General features: G+C 47.7%; 1 protein-coding gene across 2 annotated transcripts in view; it reads right to left on the reverse strand.

The window, feature by feature from the left end:
• Caln1 (calneuron 1) overlaps nt 1-22,403 on the reverse strand; it is a 476,552-nt gene that overhangs the window by 449,077 nt on the left and 5,072 nt on the right. Inside the window, exon 1 of one of the 2 annotated variants that reach the window (XM_057765691.1) lies at nt 9,801-9,907. The exons of the other annotated variant lie outside the window; for it this stretch is intronic. The gene's annotated coding sequence lies outside the window, so the exon portion shown is untranslated. Of the gene's footprint in view, nt 1-9,800; nt 9,908-22,403 lie in introns of those variants that run through there. 2 annotated transcript variants of the gene reach the window in all.

Here is a 22,403-nt window from a genome sequence, read left to right on the forward strand (position 1 = left end):
AATAAATTTTAACAATTTAAGAGTACAGTACAGCTTTATTCTCCTTTTTATTTCAGCACACTAATTCAGCGCATAATAACCTGCCAGGAACACAGGACCCACTTGACGTATGGTCTGAGCACCAGGAGAACGGAAAGAACTGTAGAAGGACTTCAGGTCATGCCCAGCACAGCAAAGGAGCCATAAGGGGTGCAGTGTTGAGTTGCTGCGAGGAGATGCAAGCTTGGAGATGATCCAGCATGGGTCTCAGTGGCCATCTTCTGTGTTGCTCTGAACCCCATGGAAGGGCCGGCAGAGGAGGGAGCAAAACCCATAGGTGGGCTTCTGTGTCTAACAACAGCCTGGCTCTCCCAGTATTAGCCTCAGGGATCACTGCATTCCCTGGATCTCTTGGGCATTGACTACAAGATGGAGTGACTCCTCTTCCCCTAACTGGCAGCTGGCTGCTCCCACCTTTCAGGCTTGAGCTGAGCCCCAAGGATATGTCCACAGAGACACAGAGTTTAAAGCAAATAAATAGGGCCTGGAGAGACAGCTTGGTGGTTAAGAACACATCCTGCTCCTTCAGAGGATTCCCCCATCAGTACCTATACCAAGCAGTTCATAATTGCCTGTGACTCCAATTTCAGGAGAGCTAGCTCCCTCTTCTGGCCACTGTGGGCAACTGTATACATGTGTGCAAACACAGACACAGGCACGCACATATACATATACGTGAAAGTAAGATTAAATGGTTTTTAAAGCGAAAGCAACATCCTGCCCGCAGCACCAATCTTCCTCAGAACTGACTTCCATCAGACAGTTTTAGAGCTTTGGGGAATAGTCTTTGGGTTCCACTGGCAGCAAATCCAAGACTTTTCTCTAAATCAGTGGTTCTCAACCTTCCTAATGCTGCGAGCCTTTTATAGTTACTATGTTGTGGTGAGCCCCCATCATAAATTTATTTCATTGCTACTTCATACTGTAATTTTGCTACTGTTCTGAATCATAATGTAGATATCTGATATGTGACCCTAGAAGGTGAGAACGGCTGCTACTGATGCTGAAATAAATGAGTTGAAATGGACTGTCAGCAGTGGTCGAGGAAAAGAAAGCCCTGAAGGTGCACCAGAGCCTGAGATACTTTGTTAATCTTTTAGGGACCTTCCCTCAGATAAAGCCAGATCCTTGACTTTACCAGAGAAAAGAATTTCAGGGTAAGCCAGCATAAAGCAGAGTTGGAATTTGTCAAAGGATGCTCATTTTTTATGCAAAGAATTTATTTTAAAGGTTAATTTATTTAGTGTGTGTGTGTGTGTGTGTCATAGTGGATGTGGTGAGGTCAGAGGGCAACCTTGGTGACAGTCCCCATCTTCCACTTTGTTTGAGATGAAGTCTCTAATTTGCCACTGCACAATCAAACTCCGGCTGACTGTCCCACAAGCTTCCGGGTACTCGCCTGTCTTTGCCTCTTCCCCATCTTGCCAAGGATCACTGGCATCACAGATGTGTAAACCACACCCAACGTGTACCCTGTTTCTAGGTATCTGAACTCGGGTCCTCCTGTTTGTACAGAAAACACATCTTCCTCTGAGCCATCTCCACGGGCCTCTAAAAGGCATTTTCAATATAGATCTCAGGCATGTGGTTGATAGAAAGAGAGGTGCTTGGGCAGAAAGTGGGGCGCACCTGAAAGCTTGGGTGTGGACTTCTCAGAGGTGAGTTTTAGTGTCAAAGTGTCCCAGTGATGACTATACCCAAAGCCTTCCGGAGCCCATGGAAAGTCAGTCTTTAGCAGCTGTCCCCATCCACAATTTCCCTATCTTCACTTTCCCTTTTATAACTCTCTCTCTCTCTCTCTCTCTCTCTCTCTCTCTCTCTCTCTCTCTCCCTCTGTCAGATCTCTTTCTCTTGGGACAGAGTTACAGGTGGTTGTGAGCTGCCCATCACCAGTGCTGAGAGCCAAAATCGGGCCCTCTGCAAGAGCATTAAGTGCTCTTAACTGCTGAGCCATCTCTCGGGCCCTTCATGCCTCTTTTTAATAATAAAAGTGGCTCCAAAGTGCCTGGCATGGGACTGTCATCTGAACACAGCAAACGCAGGAACTATCAGGGCCTCACATTATCCACCTTGGTCTTTGAGGGTCACTCACTGGGATTTCCAAGTATGCTAAGTTGCCTGGCCAGTGGACTCTGGGGGCCCACCTGTCTCCTCCCAAGTGCTGAGACTTTCATGCAAGTGTTGGGGCCAGAACTTGTGACCTCTTTGCACAAGGAGAGTCAGGGCATGGCCCTCAATGCAAGTGGAGTTTCCGGTGAGATTCTTTGAAATTTGCAGATTTGCACTGAAAAGGAAGAAAGACCTTAAGCAGTTATTAATCATGTTGGGAGTTCTTGCTTCTCCACTCATGAGCATCTACAGGCAGACTCTGCACTAAAGGGCTTCTTTCCTCTCTCGTGTTCCCTCCGTTCTCCCTGTATTTCTAGCTTGCCTCTCTGCAGGATATGGAAATCCGGATACATGGAAATAGTATCTATTTCCATCACACATTCAAAAGAGCATAAGCAGATGTGTGTATAAAAATACAAAAATATAAACGAAGAGTAAAAAGGCAGGCTAGCTTCCAAAACCTATCCAGGGACCAAGACACTACAGTGGGGGTGATTGAGAGATGAGACAGTTTGGGAGGGTCATCTTTGATTGATTAGCCCTATTGCTTTGAGATTACGTGGCAGAGGAAAAAATGGCATGCCTCGTGAGCAGCTATCAAAATACCCCATAATTCCTCGTGAGCAGCTATCAAAACACCCCATAATTCCTTTCAAGGGCACACACCCCTCATGACCTAAAGACCTCGCCCTCTAAGGCTCTGCCTCTTAAAACCTCTGCCACCACCTTCTAATGGCCCCAAGCAGGCGACAAAGCCTTTTAACATGTAAGACTTTGGCGAATGTTCTCGATCTAAGCAAGAGCACGTCTTGAACAGGGAAATAAAACTGCTCAGCTCCCTTCATTAGCTCTTCTTTGTGTCAGGACTCCTGGTACCATTTGTACTCAGATGACCCTCAAGTTTGCCTCCAAGACTGAGATGATGGCTCAGCGTGTAAAGCGCCTGCCTGATGAGCAAGCATGTTCTGGGGATAGAAGACACAAGTTCTGTCCCCAGCACCTGCGTAAAAGCCAGCCCTGGTGGTGGACTTTTACTCTCAGCACTTAGAAGGGAACAGGTGGATCCCTAGAGCCCTCTGGCCAGGCAGTTCAGCGTACTTGCAAATCCCAGTGAGAGACCCTCAGAGACCAAGGAGGACAGTACGCAGATGGACAGCCACGGTTGATCTTTTCTTGCCACATGCGTGTGCACACACATGAACACATGCAAAAGGCTGCCTCCAACTCAGGTTTGACCAGTCTCAAATTTGCCCAGTCCCCGTTTCCTCCTGGGAGCCTCCACAGATGTCTCCAAGTAAAAATGAGAAACCCTCAATTGCTACTCTCCTCCTGGACTTGCTCCAACCACAGGGTCCCCATCTCAGGTCACAGAAACCTGACTCATCCCCTACTCATTCTTTTCTCCCAACTCTTGCTCAATCCACCCACAAAGCCCATATGAAGCCAGTCCTGCCTAAAAAGAAAAAGAACAGAAGCCCAGCACTTCCCACACAGCCTCAGCGACCCCTTAGCCAGGCATCTTCCGTTCACCTAGTGTCCTGGTTTCGGGTCTGTTGCTGTGATAAACTATTCCGTCAAAAAAACAATTTAAGGAAGGAGGAGTTTATTTGGATTCCAAGTCCAAGTTCATCACTGAGGAGATATCAAGGCAGGAATTCAAGCAGCAAGCCACATAAAATGGGGTCAAGAGCAGAAAGAAATACATGCACTGATATTGCCTACTTCCAATATTCTGCTCAACTGTTTCTTTACTCACGCACACAGTTCATGACCCTTTGCCTAGGTAATGGTGCCGCCCACAGTGGGGATGAACCAATTAACAACCAGGATAATCCCTCACAGACATGCCTAAAGGCCAATTAGATCTAAACAATACCTCAATTGAGGCTTTCTTCTAAAAAGGCTTTATGCTCTATCAAATCGACAGCTGAAATGTCCAGCACACCTGGATTATAAACTCAGACCACAGCTGGTCTGCCTGCTTTCATCTTTGCCCCTGACCCCCATCAACTTTTCTCAACACAGGAATGAAGTCGATTGTTTCAATTTGCTTGTGCTTTTGCTCAGAGTTCAGTGGTTGGGAGAATTCCTTTTCCAAGGAAACATAACCGACATCCACCCCCTCCTCATAAGGTCCCAATGAAAAGCCGCAGTACAACCCCACCACAGTTCATTCTGGGGAGCCAATGAATCTCTGGGACTTACTTACTTACGCAGGGCAGGACAATGTGTAGCTCAGAGGACAACTTGCAGGAATTGGTTCTCTCCTTCTACCATGTGAGTCCTAAGGTTCTAACACAGGTTGCTAAGCTTGGTGGAAGTTCCTTTACCCAATGAACCACCTCACCAACCCCATAAACACTACTTTTAAGAAGAAAAATGAGCCAAGTGGTGGTGGCACGCGCCTTTAATCCCAGCACACAGGAGGCAGAGGCAGGAGGATATTTGTGAGTTTAAGGCAGAGTGAGTTCCAGAACAGCCAGGGCTCCACAGACAAACCCTGTTTCAAGAAGAAGAAAGAGAAGGAGGAGGAGGAGAAAAAGAAGAAAATTGATGGGTGGGGATCAAGCTCAGTGGGTGTCGTGCTTGTTTGGTGTGCATGAAACCCTGGGTTCCACCCTGCTGTGAAAACCCTCCCTGTAGACGCACAAACAACATCTGCTTCCTTTTCTTAAGATTCCAACCACAAAACAAAGTATGAGTCCACCAAAGTTCACCCTGGGGGACCAACAAGCTTACTGGGCTTTCTTGCAGAACAGGGATGAGGGGCTGCTGGCAGAATGGGGTGGGTGAACCCCAATGTCGCTGCAGTGAAAAGTCTTCACCCAGCATGGATGATGGCGTCCCCATATCTGTAGAGATGACCCCCTTCAATTAACCTTCTCCAGCCTAGATACTCTAGCGCCTCCCAAGACCCCAGATCACCTGCAACAGGGGCAGAGTTTCCTATAAGGAACCTCCCCACCCTCTCCTTCTAAGAGGGAATGTCAGCAGTCAACAGGCCCCATTGTGGTGGACTCTTGCGAGCAGGCACAGGCAATCTTCTGAAGACAGCAGCTGTTTCCCCCAGAGGCCTCCATTCTGCGCCAGCAGCATCTCACTCAGCCTCAAGATCACAGTTCATAGGGGCCTCCAAGAATCAGCAGCCCAGGGACAGAGATCATCATGTCTTGTCTGTTTGTGAGACAGGGTCTACTGTAGCCTCCGTTGCCTTCAAACTGCCTATACAGTCAAGGATAACCTTGAACTTCTGATCCTCCTGCTTTTACCCCCAAGTGCTGGGATAACAGATGTGTACCATAATACCCACTTATGAAGTGCTGGGGACGGACCCCAGGGCTTCTGCAGGCTAGGCAAGGACTTGGTCAGCTGACCTAGATTCCCCAGTTCAGCCCCTCCACTGCAATGTTGAAACACACACACATGCATGCACACACACATGCACACACGCATGCACACACACGCACACACATGCATGTAGGCATGCAAGCACGCACACACAGAGGAAAGATGCAGGGCTGGGGGAGGGGAGGACCTTGGCATCGCCTTTAGAATAAAATTCTTCCCCTAACTGACTAGCAAGACCCTTTGTAATCTGGTCACATCTCCAGCCTCCTCTCTCACCACATGGTTATGAGCAACACAGCCAAATGGAATTGCTACCATCTACTAAAGTGGTTTGTTCGCCTCTGGTCCGTGCATGGACTCCTTTATAGGTCTAGAATATTCTCTCGGTGCCAACTCTTTGAGAAATCAATTTGGGGTCCTTTACTTGAAGGAAGACTTCATTGGCCCCAAGTTAGGTAGATTTCCACGGATTTCTCTTCAAGGTTCACTGGATTTGGGCAACTTACAATCTCTTTTGTCGATTCTCCCCTTTATAAAGCTGTTTAGCTTCAGGTATTTTCTTACAGTAATGGAAATCTTAGTAACACAGACATCCGGAAAGCAATATTTATTGGATCAAAAAAAAAAAAAGATGTTGAGTGCCTATATACAGATCACAGATCAATTTGTTGATTCATTGATTAATAAATTGGGGCCTTTTTCTACACAGTGAGGCAACCGCTTAAACAGACCTTTCTATTCAGAGCCGTTTCTCCTTTCAGAGCCCTTCTTCAAAGCATGAAGAGGAAGAAATAGTTTATGACAGGGGAAGGCATCTATTACATGACTGCCCTGCTGATCAGAACGGCCTAAAGGACACCCAGAGCTCACAGTCATCTGGGACAGGTCTCAGAATAGGAAACATTTTTTTCTTCCTACAATTCAAATTTCTCCACCAATGGATATGTTTTAGCTCATATTTATTACTGGTGTGGGATTTTTCTGTCTCTCTGACTCATCTGTATTCTCTCAGTAAACTGAGTGGGATTGGCTGTACTCAGTCATTAAAAATCACCTATGTTTGGTGGATAAATGCCCACAGAACATCATGTATTCGTTCAATTCACTTTTATGAAGCAGCCATGCCTGCCCAGGTCCTGCTCTAGCCTTTGGGAGGAAGGTAATGACAGGATAGCATCACAGAGGTCACCTCTGCCTTCAGAAAAGGCACAGCCCAGAAGCCAGAGGAGAAGCCGTTGTGGTTATCCAAATGTCTGGGTCCTTGTGTTAGTGTGTGCTTAATTGATGGCAGCTGACACAGAAGGTCTCTCTGTACCTATGACACACTCAGACTTTGGCTCCATTATCTCATTCAATCCTGACAACTTTAACATATTACAGACCACAGGCCGGGCCACACACTGTCCTCATGCGTGCTGAGATCCCACTGAAGGTCCATCAATCTTCAAAGGTCAGGCCCTTTCCATCGCACCACCCCAGTCATCTGAACGCCTGCCCAGGTCATTCAATGAATACTAATGGCTAGGTATGGGGATGCTGATCTGTAATCTTAGCACAAGGGAGGTTGAGGCAGGGGGCTCACCATGAGTTTGAGAACAGCCTGAACTATGTAGGAATGTTTGCTCTGTCACAGAAGAAAGAAAGAAAGAAAGAAAGAAAGAAAGAAAGAAAGAAAGAAAGAAAGAAAGAAAGAAAGAGGGAGGGAGGGAGGGAGGGAGGAAGGGAGGAAGGGAGGAAGGGAGAAAGAAAGAAAGAGAGAGAGAGAGAGAAAGAAAGTAGGGGGGAAGGGATGGATGGAGGGAGGGAGGGAGGGAGGGAGGGAGGGAGCGAAAGAGAAGAAACGGTGAATCTGGGGATGTGGTTTGGTTGGTAGAGTGACTGTGTATCATGCACATAGCCTGTGTTCAATCCCCAGCACTACATGGTCCAGGTGTGGCTATACACACCTGTAACCCTGACACTGAGGAAATGAAGACAGATCAAAAGTTCAAGGTCATTCGTAACTACATAGAGAGCTGAAGAACCTAAGTTGTATTCCCAGAACCCACATGAAAATGCCAGGCATGGTAGCATGTACCTGTAACGGTAGCACTTGGGACACAGAGAATGGATGATCCTGGAGGCTCTCGCCAGTCTAACCTAACTGGTAAAGTCGGGCCAGTGAAAGACCCAATCTCAAAGGACATTGACAGCATCCCATAGGTTGACCTCTGACCTCCAGGCGTATGCCAACACACGCATGCATGCACACACCTACTAAGAGAAGATAAAAAGAGTATCGAAGGATGAAAAAGCCATACCACCACGTTGCCAGATCCGAATAAGTCCCACTGGAAGCTTTACGCAGCAAAGCCAGCAGACATCAGCAAATTGAAAACAAACGCACACACCATTAACTTGCAAAGAACAATTGATGATAAACAACGGCCCTCAGATTTACTTATTGTTCATGGGTCCCTGCCAGGACAAGGACACCATTGGGGATATCCATTCCGGGCCTCTTTTGTCAAACCTCAGAAAGCTGGACGGGATTGTGGACACTTGAGCACACAGAGAGAGCAGCCGGGGAGCCTCTGACTTCAGGAAGCACAGAAGAGGTACCCTGTGGAGTGCCCTCCCTCAGGACCTTCACCTCTGAACCCTCCAGCTGTGCACCCTGAAGATTCATCCTGATGACTGTAGCCACGGTTTCTGTGCAGTCCCCAGGGAAGCTGTATGCAGAGGAAATGCGAGCGCGGCCTTGGGCAAGGCCCTCAGACTTCCCTTCCCTGGGACCGCTCTCCATCTTGCATGATGAAGCCCCCTGTCACTGACTTTTGGTGTTCTGCAGACAACAGTTCTTCCTGGATTTTCTTTCAGGGGACTCTTCAAATTGCCACACAAATCCACCAGGAGTCACAGCGACTGGCAAGTTCACCATGTGCTACATTCTAGGGCTTTGGGCCATCTCCCCTAACCAGAGAGCTTCAGGGCTGTGGAAAACTTATTATTTTACTCATATGGATAGCCACGGACCTACAGTGTGTGGGAGGCAGATGGACCGCCTTCCACGCTTACCCCAAAGGAAACAGCCATCCTTCACTAGGGACCGGAAAGAATTCCACACACAATAACACCCAATTTGTTCAAACAAATACTCTGTTTGTGCCAACAATGGAGGGGTGGGATTCCCTGCTGACACAACTGGGTCGTAGCTCCCTCCTCCCAGAACTTCGGAGTGATGTTCCTTATCCAGCAGGATTTTTTAAAAAAAAATTATTGAGGGAAATCAGCAAAGGTGTTTTCCTTTTTAAATGTGTCTCCCTGGTAAGAAGTTAATATCCCCATGGGAATCCCTGCCCCCAGGCCACGTGAACCCGGGGAGGCGACTGTTACTAGAATAAAGAAGCAACTGTCTGCTGGAAACTGGCTTTCAGGGTTGTCTAGGGAGGGTAGTGAAGCTGAGGGGAAGGAACCCTTTTCCTTGGGTCTGAGCTGAGAGGAGCTGTTCAGGAGGCTGTGGGGGTGGAAAGAAATCAATGTAGAATTTGTAGATGGATGTGTGCTCTGGGCCCGTGTACAATTTACAAGATGCAACGCGAAAAGAAAATAAATTTCCTTTCTCCCTCGCTCTTCCTCTCTCTCTTTCTCTCTGCCAGGCTCCAGCAGATTCTTAAACCAAAACAACTCTTTAGGAGAGCGCCTGGGACTCAGCTAAGAAGTGAGTTTCCTCAAAAGGCATGAGGGAAGGGGTGAAGGGTCTCTGGGAACAGACAGCAAGCATTTTTTTTAACCTAGAAGCATTCAGAGTCCAGGGAGTGGGGACACCTGGGGACAGGTGTTAACATGGTGCACCTCTGGGACGGTTTCTGGAGAGAAAGTTGTATGGCTTGCACGGCCATCTTCGGTCTGAGTGGCAGATCATAGGTTTCTTTCAGAAAAGCAAACTGAGTCGGGGTGATGTCCTTTCTCCTGATCACCGGGAGGGTCAAGGGACCCAGCCAGGACAGAATGCTTTTGCACAAGCCAGAGCTGAACTAACGACGCTTTCCCCCGATGCTGCAGACCACCTGAGCAGCCAGGTGAAGCCAGGGCCAAAAAAAACAAACGAGGAGCACCCTCCAAAGCATCCCTTCCCTTCCCTTCCTTCCCTCCAAAGCCCAGGGAATCAAGACTTGATTGGTCTCAACCAGATCCTGAGCTGAGGGATGGGAGAGGAAGAAGAGGGGGAGAAGGAAGCCCGAGGGGCCAGGCAACGTCCATGCAGTTAGTGTCTCATTGATTTAGAGCCACAGGAGCCTGAGTGTGAGCGTTAAGGACCATACCTCCTGCTGATCTCGGGAGAAGTGCTCCAAGATCCATGGCTGTGGAGTTGGGGGAAGAGTCGCTAAGCCATCTGAAGGAGCAGAGCACTGCAGCTCCTCAGCCTGACGGGCCAGGGCGAGCTTTAATTAACAGGGTCTGATCCCTCTTCTTTTTTGGTAACTGAGCAGATTTAAAGGGCTAGAGACCCAATTTGAAGGGTGCTGCTGCTGCTGCTACTCCGGCTGCTGCTGTGGCTGCTCCTGGCTGCTGCTCTCGGCTGCTGGAAAGGCTTTCTGCAGATTGCTAGTTCCAGCGAGGAGATGGAGCCAGGAGGATAGGAAATGGGGGCTGTTCGTGCAGGGGTCTCCTGAGATATGAGGTTGGAAACAGAACCACGGACTCAGGCACAGCCCTCACCAGTGAGTACCAATGTCCTGGCTGCTGTCCTCTTTGCCTAGGGGGAAGGGCTGCACTGGGCTGGGGGGGAGGGGGTTGCAGGTAGCATCAAGGGCATCCTGACCCCACATGAGCCTGGACAGGACACTGGCCAGGGAGAGCAGGAGACAGTTTCTGTTCTGAGAGGATTGCTTGAGGACAGCCACTGTAGAAGACAGCCACAGATACATACACAAGGCAGCCTATGCACACACAAGCCTGCCCATGTTCACACAAGCCTGCCCATGCACACACATGCCTGCCCATGTACACACAAGCCTGCCCATGCACACACATGCCTGCCCATGTACACACATGCCTGCCCATGTACACACATGCCTGCCCATGCACACACATGTCTACCCATGTACACACATGCCTGCCCATGTACACACATGCCTGCCTAAGTACACACACCTATGTACAGACACTTATGTGGGCTAGAAAGATGGTTCGGGATGGTTTATCTGTTAAAGGTTAGGCTCATAATCAAAAAGACATATATGTGTGTGTACACATACGAGTCCATGTATACATGCTTATGTACACACATACCTACCCATATATACTTACCTGCCTGGGTACAGATCTAACCAAACACATACACACACACACACTCATACATGTCAATTTAATCACACACATACATCCACTCACATACAGTAAGTACATGCCTCCCCACTATCATCCAATGCCAGAATGTTAGCCAGGTTCATGCCCTTATAACTTATAGGAATATGACCAAGAAAATCATTGACACCAAGCACAGCCATGACTATAGCCTGGAGTTAGACATCCATAGACATGAGAAAAGGAGCAAGCTGCAAAGAATGTTCCCTGCGTGCCTGCTGCTTCTCAGAGATCAGGGACTTCATTGGGGACCATGTTTTTTGTAAAGATTTGTTTTATTTGTATTTTCCGTGAATATTTGCACATGTGTGCACATGCGTGAAGCAACTGCAGAAGCTGGAAGGGGGCACTGGATCCCCTGGATCTGGAGTTACAGGAGGCTGGGAGTCCTTTCCAAGGTGGGTGCTGGGACCAGAACTCGGGACCTCTAGAAGAGCAGGAAGCACGCTTGATTGTGGAGTCACCTTCTGGCTCTGGGAGCTTAGCTGAATTTTGAGACTATCTCAGCAGAGACATTTTGAACCTATGACATCCCCCCACTCTGCTCCTGCTAAGGCAACCTCTAGCCTCTCTGGGATCTTCCCCCTGGCCAGTTGATGCCTCAGTTTCAAGTTTCCTGAGTCAGTGCAGTTAAGTGTGCCTTGCCAGAAATTTTGCCTGTGAATGTGTATGGAGGGAGCTGCATGCATGTAAGGGGGTGGGGTATGGGGTGCTTGCAGAGGTTAGGGCTCAAGGTCCTGCATCTTCCTTTATTGCTGTCCACTTTGTTTGTTGTTGTTGTTGTTGTTGTTTAATTTATTTAAATTGATTTTATGTGCATTGGTGTGAAGGTGTTGGATCCCCTGGAACTGGAGTTAGAGACACTTGTGAGCTGCCACATGGGTGCTGGGAATCGAACCTGGGTCCTCTGGAAGAGCGGCCAGTGCTCTCAGCCATCGAGTTGTCTCTCCAGTTCCATCCACCTTATTTCTTTAAGACATGGTCTCCTCACTGGCCTGGAACTCAACGCTTTGGCTAGGCTGCCTGGCCCATGAGCCCCACAGCTCCTCCTATCTCCGATCTTCCCAGTGCTGGGATTGCACGTACACACCACCATGCCTATCTTTTCAGACAGGTGCTTGGGATTCAAACTCAGGTCCTCACGCTTACATGGCAGGCACTATACCGATTAAGTCATCTTCCCAGCCCTTGCCTAGGATTTTTTAATCCTGTTCCCCCTGGTAAGAAAGCAAAGTAAATTCAGCCAATCAACATTCAATATCTAGCAGTGTCTAGAGTACATCTGGGTGAGGGCTAGGGATATAGGGATATAGGCGGCCTCAGATTCCTCTCTAAGATGCTGCAGTCCAGAGAGGAACCCTCTTTTCCTCTTAAGCCTGCCTCTGTAACTTGTAATGACAAGGTCAAACTAAGCCAGGGATGCTTGTGATGGAACTAGGAAACAAGGACTTTACAGACACGCATTCAATTGTCACGGCATTGAGTTTAACTAAACTCTAGATTGTTGTTGAGGTTTCTGTCCTGCCCGGTTCCCACAATCATTAAGTCCCAAAGAAATCACACAGAGGTCTACATTAAGTATAAACTGATTGGCCCATTAGCTCAGGCTTCTTATTAACTCTTATAACTTATATTAACCCATTATTTCTTGTCTATTTTAGCCATGTGGCTGGGTACCTTTTTCAGCTGGGCAGTCACATCTTGCTTCTTCTGTGGCAGGATCACAACTGCGGAGGAATGGGCTTCCCTCTTCCCAGAATTCTCCTGTTCTCATTGACCCACCTCTACTTCCTATGTCCCGCCTATACTTCCTGCCTGACTACTGACCAATCAGCATTTATTTAAAATATAATTGACAGAATACAGACCATTCTCCCACACCACTAGATGACTGGAACAGCCTGGTGAAGAAAGCATGCACTCAAAAAAAAAAAAATCAAGAACTACCACAGAGGCCTCCGAGTAGATGAGAAACAGTGAGAGGTGGACAATATCTCCCTGATTCCCACCTCTCCCCTGAGAAATGGTCCCTGCCTCTGGTCCAGGCTGGCCAGAGAGGGAGAGAGTCACATTTGAAACTTCACCTGGGACTTAAGCAAAGTCCCTGCACTTCCCCGCAGTGAAAGTCCCCTCCCCTCTGCTTGGCAAACCACTGGCAGATCTCTGCAGCACCTTCACCTTTGTTCGGGCCAGAAAGAACTCCTGATGTTGCCTTTATGGACATAAGTTCCGTGCACATCCTTGCCCTATGTCTCCCAGGGAGGCTTACAAGGTGTCTCTTTTCTCCTGTCTTCAGAAAGCAAGCCTGCAGGATGGCATGGGGCTATGATCCCAGCACTTATAAGGTGAAGGAAGGAGAATCAAGTGTTCCCAGGTTCATCTGGGCTATACAGCAAGGGAGAGAGAGAGAGAGAGAGAGAGAGAGAGAGAGAGAGAGAGAGAGAGAGAGAGAGAAAGGAAGAAAGGGAGGGAAAGAGAGAGGGAGGAATGGAGGGAAGGGTAAAAGAAGGGAGGAGAGGAGAAGAAAAGAGGGAGAGGGAGGGAGGGAGAGAGGGAGGAAGAGAGGGAAGGGGAGGGGAAAGGAAAAATGAAGAAAGAAGAAAGGGACGGGGGAAGGGGAGAGAGAGGGCGTCTTAGGGTTTCTGTTGCTGTGCAGAGACACCATGACCATGGCAACTCTAATAAAGGTAAAAACGTTTCATTGGGGTGGCTTATAGTTTCAGAGGTTTAGCCCATTATCATCATGGTGGGACAATGTGGTGTGCAGGCAGACATGGTGCTGGAGAAGGAGCTGAGAGTCCTACATCTTGACCAGCAGGCAACAGGAAGTGGTCTGACTCACTGGGCATGGTTTGAGCATATATAAGACCTCAAAGCCCACCTGCACAGTGACACACTTCCTTCAAGAAGGCTACACCTCCTAATAATGCCACTCCTTTTAGGGGCCGTTTTCTTCCAAATCAGCACAGGAAGGAAGGTAGGAAGTAAAGGAGAGAAAGAAGAAAGAAGAAAGAAGAAAAGGGAAACAACCTAGATGCCCTTCCACCAAAGAATGGATAAAGAAAATGTGGTATATTTAGACAATGGAGTACTACTCAGCAGTAAAAAAGCAATGACATCTTGAAATTTGCATGCAAATGGATGGAACTAGAAAAAGAACATCCTGAGTGAGGTAACCCAGACCCAGAAAGATGAGCATGGTATGCACTCACTCATAGGTGTAAAGCAAAGGATATTGAGCCTGTAGTCCATGATCCTAGAGAAGCTAAGTAACAAGGTGAACCCCAAGAAACATATGTAGATCCACGTGAAAGAAGGAAATAGATAAGATTGGGTGGGTAGAGAAGGGCAGAAGAGAAAGAGGAGGGAGGAAGGGGAGGAAAACTTGAGGGAACAGGATAGATGAGATGGAGAAAGGACAGAGATGAGAGCAGGAAAGAGATATCTTGATTGAGGGAGCCATTGTGGGGCTAACAAGAAACCTTGCTCTAGAAAAATTCCCAGGAATCCATAAGGATAACCCCAGCTAAGACCCTAAGCAACAGAGAAGAAGCCTGAACCAGCCTTGCCATGTAGTCAGATTGATGAATATCTTAAATATCACCATAGACCCTTCATCCAGCAACTGATGGAAACAGAGGCAGAGATTCACATTGGAGCCCTGAACTGAACTCCCAAAGTCCAGTCCAAGAGTGGGAGGAGTGAGAATATGAGCAAAGAGGTCAAGACCATGATGGGGACACCCACTGAGACAGTTTACCTGAGCTAATGGGAGCTCACCAACTCCAGCTGGACAGAGAAGGAACCAACATAGGACCAGACTAGACCCTCTGAGTGTGGGTGACAGTTGTATGGCTGGGGCAGACTGCAGGGCTACTGGCAGTGGCACCAGGATTTATCCCTGCCGCTTGTACTGGCCTTATGGGAACCCATTCTTTTTGGATGGATAACTTGCTCAACCTAGATATGGTAGGGAGTGTCTCGAACCTTCCCCAAAGCAATGTGCCTTATCCTCTCTGAGGAGTGGATGGGGGAGGGGGCTGGGTGTAAGTGGAGGGAAGGGGAGAAGGAGTGGGAACTGGGATTGGTATGTAAAACGAAAAAAATATAGTTTGTTTTCTTTTTAAAAAATAAAATAAAAAAGAAGAAAAAGTGAGAAAAAGGAAGAGAAAGAAAAGGGAGGAGGGATGGAAAGAAGGGATGGAGGGAGGACTAAATGTGGAGAAAGATCATTGATAATGTGTCCTTTCCCAGTGACTGACAGGAAAAACTTCCGACCCTCTCCACCCTTATCTGTGGGAGGTTGCCTACCACATTTGAGTTAAGCTCATCACAATACAACCCAGGTGCGGCACACACTGTTTCCCCGCAAGCTTGGTAGGACCATCTCTATCACGAGGTGACTGTGTTAACCTCTAAGGGTCACTGCCGTCACAGGATGAATATCTTCTCTGAGACAGGAGGGAGGGTCTCCAAACCTCACAGGACCTTCCCCTGGCTGTCCAGGATTCCAGGAGCCAGTCCCCCTGCCCCAGCTCTATACTTAGAAGTGCTGGTGCACTGAAGAGGCGGAAGGCTCCTAAGCTGGGGACTCTTCTCACAATTGTTAATTCCCGGGCTAGCTCAACTCTTCAATTTCTGTGCAACCAATCCCCCGTGTTAAGGACCATCTGTTTGGAACAGCTAGTGTGGTTTTTGTTTTCCTGACTGGACAAGAATTTTTTTCCTTGGAAATCCCAAATTGGAATGTTCTAATAGTCACGATTAAGCCTCAGTCAGAACGTTCTGGCACAAAGTACACATTTTGGAGTATGTTAACACTTACCAATTAAATGAAATTATAAGAGAATAAAAAAAAATAGCTGAGCTCATTCCTCGCATCAAAGGCTGCTGGCACAACCCCGTGGTATCTATTTATCATTTATGATACCAAATTTATAGGCATCGAGAAAGAAAAATATTCCCATCCTAATTTTAAATCTCATGCATTCAGGACCAAAGAAAAATTAAGAGGCAACAGAGAAATTTGAGAATTGGCCTGAATGCCACCGCAGCTGAGAAAAGACAATCGATACGACGTGTGCACAATTGCCGTGCTTATTAATGAGCTATGTTGAGTGTGTCAGGTCAATGTTAGCACGTCGTATGGATATTTTGGAAGTTAGCATAGTTGTGAGGGAATTTGGGGGACTGAACTCATCCCTTAGTACACCCCACATGGGGTCTATACTCAGAGGTAGATAGACGGATGAGTAGGTGGGTGGATGGGTGAGTGGGGTGGATGGGTGGATGGAGGATGGATGGACGGACAGACAGATGGATGGACCGGGACACACACACAAAATCAGTCACTCTGGAAACAAAAGCGTGTAAGGCCCACCCTGGAGAAACTTCTCTAAGGCAAGGTCTGCGGAGGCCTCTGGCATCTTCTCCCGACACACTGAGGAGAATGAATGAGACTCTTTGTCATTACTGTAACAAAGTCACTATGGTTGGCGGCCTTGGAAAGAAGAAATTCAGCTCATGGCTTTGGAATCTTAAAGTGCAATGCTGGGCGACCTCAGGAGTTAGCCCAGCTCTAAGGCCAGTGAGTGAGGTGGTTGGAAATACGGTGGAACTGATGATAAACCAGAGATCAGAATGAGGGGTGGGCCCTGGTCATTCCTTAGCAGTCCCCTCGTGAGACCAACGCTGGGTCGTCTCCATTGGCAGTTTGGTCAGATTGAAAGATGCTTAGGAACTTAGTAAGGCACACTTCTAGGAGCATCCAAGAGGACATTTCCAGGGATGACTGGCATGTGGAGGAGCCGATGAGAGGAAGGCTAGATCTGATAGCATATGGGATGCACCATCCAATAGGCTGGGAATTAGAATAGAGAAAACAAAAACCCAAGGGAACGAGGAAGCTGGCCAGGTGTGTAAGGTCTGCTCTCGTTTTTAACAGTGTCTACTGCAGCTGCCATCGCCCATGAACAACAGACTCCAGCTACTTCAGTCTTTGAAGACGTACCCGACACTCTCGCGGAAGCCTCCATGCCTTCATCGTCAGACTAGGGTGGAATCATTGGTCCACCCTAGAGCAAGATGGTGATGCCAGGATGGGGAAGACAATGGGTGTCACTATGGCTTCCAGCTACTGGGTTCTCTGTCCAGCATGAAGACAGTCATTGTGGGACTCTTTGGTCAGCAGTCATATAAGCCAATCCAATAAATGTCTCTATAATCGTTTTAAAATGGCATATATCACAATATATAAAGTGTATGTGTCACATAGAAGCTCCTGCTGGCTCTGTTCTTCTAGAGACCCCTCTTACAGGAACAAACCTATATATAACTTAATTACGTTCCAAGACCAGTGCCACCCTCACATGTGCGCCACATGGAAACGTCTTCACATACATGCATTCCACACACAAAAATGGAATTTGAAGAAAGCAGTTGCCATGGAGGCACGTGTATAAGACAAGAAACACAGGGATGTCGCAGGTTCTGCTCATAGAGACTGACCTCAGGGTTAGAGGCGAGCCTGGGGTAGACGGCGATGCTGGGAACTAGAGGATGATGCATGTTGCTGAGGTGATGGGAAAACCCTGCTGCTAACACACAAAGTTGGGGGTCTGAGGCTCCCAAGCAAAGTGGGGAATGGAAGACAGGGCAGTCAATTCTGGTCAGTGAGATAAAATATTCCTGGTCAGACTGGAGAGGGAAACTGAGGTGCACTATGACAGTCTGCATCTCATGGGGAAGGAGAGGAGTTGCTGCAGGGCTGGTCTAGGTCGTGTCCCAACGAGTTGCCCTTGAAAGAGATCCTTCAACTCTAAGAGGGAGCTAATAGGCCACTGGTCAATTTAAACAGTAAATAAAACATAAGGGAGGGTTGTAATTGGAGAACACTTAGAACAGCCTTTATAAAAGACAAACCATGCCCCCCCCCGCCATTTCAGAGAAAACTAATCAAACTCCAGTCTGTCTTAGAGGCTCGCTCTAAACCGCTGGCAGGAAGTTCCCTCTCATCACCTCTTCTCCTTCCAGCTCCTAGTGACGAAAATAGTTCCAGACGCACAGAAGCACGCTCGACGCCCGGAAGAGGCTAGCTTCGCACAATCTGGCCTCTTCATGTTCTGCCAGCTTGGAGGTATCCATCCTTGGCCCCCGGTAAACTTCGAACTATCTATCAACACCCTACATAGATGCATGCACTGGAAAACATCCCAGCGGTCAGCTTCTCTGAAACTCTCTCTTCTCCATCCGCCAAGCAGAGAAGAGAACCCACTCCTCTTATGGCAGCCAGCCCACTGTGCAGACGTTTTATTTTTCCTCCAGAAGACAGTTTCCCACTCTATAAGAGTTAGGCACTGCTCTGTAAAAAACAAATGTCCCCCTCCTTCCATAAGGGACGTAAGTCTCTCACCACTGTACACTTAGTCTACCTCATACAGGGCTGGCACACAATAACTTTTTTTTTTTTGGATTTTTGAGACAGGGTTTCTCCGAGCTTTTTTTGGTTCCTGTCCTGGAACTAGCTCTTGTAGACCAGGCTGGCCTCGAACTCACAGAGATCCGCCTGCCTCTGCCTCCCGAGTACTGAGATTAAAGGCGTGCGCCACCACCACCCAGCAACAATAACTTTTTAAATCTTATTTATCTATTATTGTTGTTAGTGTGTTTGTACATGTGTGTTCATGTGTGTGTGTGCATGTATGCAAGATGGGGGCACACATGCCACAGCATGTGTATGGAGGACAACTTTGGGGAGATGTTTCTCTCTTTCTCTTATTAAGTGGGCTCTGGGGCTCGAACTCAGATTGTCAACCTTACATTGCAAGCATTTTACATTACTGAGCCATCTTGCTGGCCCCAAAAAAACTTTGATTAACATGAATTGATGCCCAGGTATGGAAGCTCCTGTAATCTAAGCACTCAGAAGGCTAAACCAGAAAGCCCACCACCACCACCATCAAGAAAGAAGTGATGGATACACTTCTATCTTAACAAGAGAGCTTAGCTCCTTAGCATAAATGAGAAATCTGTGAATCTCACCCCAGTGAAGTGGTACTGAGACATGCATATCTATGAGGCTGCCACAGGGAGCGAGTTACCCAGTACACAGAGCTGTGCTGTCTGTCAGGAGAGTGCCGAGACTCACAGTATCGCTTGGTGGTGCAGCACTTGCTCTGCATGGCAAGTGTGAGGCCCCAGCACCACCAAGAAGGAGAAGAGGAAGGGAAAGGGGGGTGGAGAAGGAATGGGAAAAGGGGAAGGAGAAAGAAGAAAAAGAAAAGAGGGGAGGAAGAAGAGCAAGAAAAGGAAAATGAGGAGGAGGAAGAGGAACGAGGGAGAGAGAAGGAGGAGGAAGAAGAGATGAAGAAAGGGGGAGAAGAGGAAAGAGAAGAGAAGGAGGGATGAGGAGAAAGAGGAGGAGGAAGAGGGGAGGAGCAGAAAGAGGAAGATAGGAGGAAGAAGACAGGAGGAGGAAGGAGGAGGAGGAGGAAGATAGGAGGAGGAAGGAGAAGGAAGAGGAGAAGCAGAAACGAGAGAGACGGAAAAATGGGGTGGAATGCGGAATTGGAGGAGAGGAGGAGAAAGATGTCAGCCTCTGTCCTTCCCCTCTACTGAGCCCACAGACATGGCCACACCCACCCAAATGCAGGAACCAAGGATCCTGGTTCACCCACTTTGTCTACTCCTGCTCAAGTCACTAATGTAAAGGAAAAGTAGTAAATTTAAAGTTAGTGTACAGTCAAGTTATCATAAATGTCTACATAAATGTTATTTATGAAGTGGAAAGTGCAATACATTCATGTTTCTTCTATAGAAAATATTTATAAATGCAAATTATTTGTACATAATGTATATATTTATTTATGTAGAAATTATAGAACTGGGGGAGATGGCTCAGTCAGTAAAGTTGTTTGCCATTAAGTATGAACATTCTGATCCTCGGGACCCACAAAAGGAAAACAATGTGGTGGTTCCTGGTGAAGGTCACCTGTGGTTGACTTCTGACTTCCACATGTGATACACACAATCACACACATAGACACACATGTGCACACACACATGCACACACGTGCAAAAGTAAACTTAAAAAAAAAGAAAAGAAAACTCAGCAATATGTCCTTAAAGGAAAAAGCATGACAGAACAAATATGGCCAGTACACAGCTTTATTCTGGCACTCAGGGCCAGGAGGACTGGGAGTTCTAGATCAGTCGCAGTTACAAAGACTGCTCCAGGTCCATCTGAGCTAGGGGAGACTATGTCAGGAAACAACAAAAATCCTCCTTCCCTTAAATAAAGAAAAAGGAAAAGAAAGGAAAAGTGCTCCAACAGAACACAGCTGCCAGGACTACGGAATGTGTGCATGTTTAAGGGACAGACCACAGCGTCAGACGGCACCGTGGTAAAGCGTCCACCTTCAGACTGCCCCACAAGAGTAAAAAGCTGTTTCATCTTATGAATGACAACATAGGGAAGACTGTGTGTGCCCTTATTGCCCCTAGATATGTGTGTGAATATGTGCACCGTGGTAAAGCGTCCACCTTCAGACTGCCCCACAAGAGTAAAAAGCTGTTTCATCTTATGAATGACAACATAGGGAAGACTGTGTGTGCCCTTATTGCCCCTAGATATGTGTGTGAATATGTGTGTAAATTCTATGAAACCAAGGCAAAATCTCACCCCAGAGCCAAATCTAACTTTGGGATCAACTCATGTCTTTTTTTTAAAAAAAATTGTTCTTGGTCCAGGATGTGTGTACACACCTATGCATACACACAAGGCAGAGGAGGACATCAAATGCTCTGCTCTCTCACTCTCTTATTCTTTTGAGATGGAATTTCTCACTAAACCAGAGCTAGGCAGGCAGCCAGCAAGCCCCAGTGACCCACTGTCTCTGTCTCCCGTAGCAGTGAAGTCACACAGCCGAGCCTGGCTTTGCAAACAGGAGTCAGGAGCTCAATCCGGGTTCTCATACTTTTCCAGGAAGTGTTCTTACCCACTGAGCCATCTCACCAGCCCCCCAAATTGTATGAATAGCCTGGGCTAACCTTGAACTTACAGTGACTCTATTACCTCATCTCCAGAGTGCTGGATTACAGGTGTGCACCGCCACACCCCGCCAGCTCTCACGTCTTCTCGTGATCAGCCATCATGACTCTAGTGGTCTGTGGAGGCAGCTTTGGGAGATGTCTCCACAAAGGGTTACTGCTTTCCTTGTGTTGAGACAGAGAGCTTTCCCTGCCGGAATCCCCGTCAGTCTGGCTTCAGCATCCTGTCTCTTAAGTTTAAGATTCCAAATGACTTGCAAGTTTCAGAAATAACATACTCTTTGTGTGTCCCCAACTGCCTCCCGTCCCTCTCTTCACTTACACACTTGACTTCCTCCTCCCTCTACCCCATCCCCTGGATTAGTGGGGGATGGCAACCCGTGGAAGGGCATGACACCCCCTAAAACACAAACCTCACTGTAAATGATAAAGGTGTCATTTATAATATTTATAATAACAGTGGGGTTATTACATAGATGCTGTGCTGCCATGGTGCTTTCTGGGTACCACAAAACACAAGAAAGGCCAGGAGGTACCCCCAAGGGGCCCTGAAGGGATCAATGGCTCACAAATGGCTTGACACATTGCTTTGCTCCATCTGGAAACCTTCGGCCCCCAACAGCTCTGTATGCAGCCTGTCCCTTTGAATAGAACCCCCCAACACAGAGATCTGGGTGCTCCAGATAGTATATGAATGATAGTGTCCTTCCCTAAATCAGGCTGCTGTCCCCCAGCAAGGCCATCTTCTGATGCTCCAAGGCTTGATATCCTTTGAGCTCAGCCTGAGAAGATGCCAAAGTCAACAACAATGCCATTGCCGCTCGCCTCTGAGAAATCACGTCTGTCAGGGAGCCTGTGGTATGGAAACAAGCTGAAGCTCGGAAAGAGTTAGTCTGATGCCATGTCAGCAGCCCTCGCATTCTGGATCTATACCCAGGAAACCAGCCGTGAAGACAGACCTACAAAATTACTGTAAGAGTGGAGAACAGATAGATCTTGAGCAGAGGGCAGTTTCAGCAGGGGGTGAACGGCCACCACCCAGTCCCTCCTGTCATGTCACAGAAGCCATGTCAGGAACCTTAAATAGAGAAGGGTTGGAGGCATCTAGGATACCTCAAACACCCACTCTCCTTCCCTAAACAAGACCCTCTGTGATGGTTAGTATCATCCTTTTGATAGAATCCAGAATCACCTAGGAGATGCTCCTCTGGGCATGTCGGGGAGGGAGCTAATTGACTTAATTAAGACTGGAGTTAATTGAAGTGAGGAAACCTATCCTGGATACAGGCAGCACCATCCCATGGGGTGGGATCACAGATTGAACAAAAAGGAGAAAGTGAGCTGAGCACCAGCATCCATCTCTCTCTGCCTCCTGACTGTGGATGCAACCTGACCAGCCGACTCATGCTCCTGCCGCTGTACCTTCCCCACTGTGATTAACTGTGTTCCCTAGAACTGCAAGCCACAGTAAACCCTCCACCCTTAAGCTACTTCTGCCACTGCAATGAGAA

The sequence above is a fragment of the Chionomys nivalis genome, chromosome 3 (assembly GCF_950005125.1).
Source record: "Chionomys nivalis chromosome 3, mChiNiv1.1, whole genome shotgun sequence".
Lineage (NCBI taxonomy): Eukaryota > Metazoa > Chordata > Mammalia > Rodentia > Cricetidae > Chionomys > Chionomys nivalis.